This window comes from Pinus tabuliformis, chromosome 3_1 (assembly GCF_031772625.1).
Source record: "Pinus tabuliformis cultivar Carrire ecotype Pingquan chromosome 3_1, CPIR1, whole genome shotgun sequence".
NCBI classification, from domain to species: domain Eukaryota; kingdom Viridiplantae; phylum Streptophyta; class Pinopsida; order Pinales; family Pinaceae; genus Pinus; species Pinus tabuliformis.
The window spans coordinates 398,232,405-398,234,017 of record NC_142301.1 but is presented as its reverse complement, the minus strand read 5'-3'; positions in this window follow the sequence as shown (position 1 = coordinate 398,234,017).

Here is a 1,613-nt window from a genome sequence, read left to right as displayed (position 1 = left end):
TAATCCTGTAGTAGTTAACTATCCTACATATGATAAAGAATTGTATGCATTAGTTCAGAGTGTGAAAAAGTGGAAACATTATTTAATGGGCAAAGAGACAGTAATACATACTGATCATCAGCCACTTCAATATCTAGACTCCCAAACTAAGTTGCAACAATCAAGACACTACAGATGGATGGGTTTTCTACAATAGTTTCACTTAGTCATTAGATATAAAAAGGGCATACATAACAAGGTTGCAGACATGTTACCTAGACCCATTATAAATGCATCTACCATACTTATGCATAATTCTATGCTACATGAAAGCTACATAGAACAATATGCTCAGGATATGGACTTTAAAGATGTATATGCAACTTTGAGTCAAGGCAAAAGAGTAGAAGAATTGGACTATCATATAAAGGACTGACTCTTATACCATTGTGGGAAACTCTGCATTCCACAAACTGAGAGAGTAAATATAATTAGGGAAGCACACACTTCTCTGATATCAGGTCACTTTGGAGTAAGCAAAATAGTTGCACAGCTGCAAAGATTCTACTATTGGCCAAAAATGAATGTGACAGTTTCTAGATATGTAAGAGGGTGTGCCATGTGTGCTAAAAGCAAGCCCAGCAATAGAAAACTAGGCTTGTACACTCCATTACCAGTTCCTTCTCACCCTTGGGAAAGTGTCTCCATGGATTTTGTTGGAGGACTACCTAGATCTAGGAGAGGTCATGATTATCTATATGTTGTTGTGGACAGGTTCAACAAAACGTGTATTTTTATACCTTGTAGTAAACAGATCACAACTGAACAGACTGCAAAAGTGTTCTTTGAACATGTATGGGTTCATTTTGGATTACCCACTTCCATTGTATCTAATCGAGACACCCGATTTGTGGGGAGTTTTGGTCTAGTCTGTGGGAACTGATGGACACCAAATTAAAGAGAAGCACAAATTTTCATCCACAAACAGATGGCAAGACAGAAGTAGTAAACAGGAATTTGATCCAGTTACTGAGAGGATATTGCAGTAAACATCCTAAGCTTTGGGATGAACACTTGTGTTATGTGCAGCATGCTTACAACAGAGCCAAACACTCTTCTACAAAGAGATCTCCTTTTGAGACCTGCTTTGGTTTCACGCCAAGGTCTCCTTTGGATTTTGTCTTTGGTAAAGACACCATGGTTGATGGACACGGTGATATGGACAAGGCAACCAGGTTTATTGAACAAATCCAGGAGATCCATCAGGTAGTACAGGAATAGCTAGAAAAGAGCTAGGCCAAGTACAAGGCTAGGCATGATAAGCATCAGATGGAGCATAGTTTTCAAGTTGGAGACCAAGTCTGGTTGTATATCAACAAGGACGTGATGCAAGGTAAAGGTAAAAAGCTAAAGCCTATCAGGTATGGACCTTTTAGAATACTTGAGAAAATTGGTGAAAATGCCTTTCGCCTTGATCTACCAGCTTACATGCACATCTACTCAATCGTAAATGCAGATTATTTGAGATTGTTTGAACCTTCAATGATTGAGGACCCTGAAGAGCAAAGTCAGTTGCCTTCTATTGATGACCTGCTACCTGAATACCTCAATGAGTTGCAGGAAGACACAGTGCT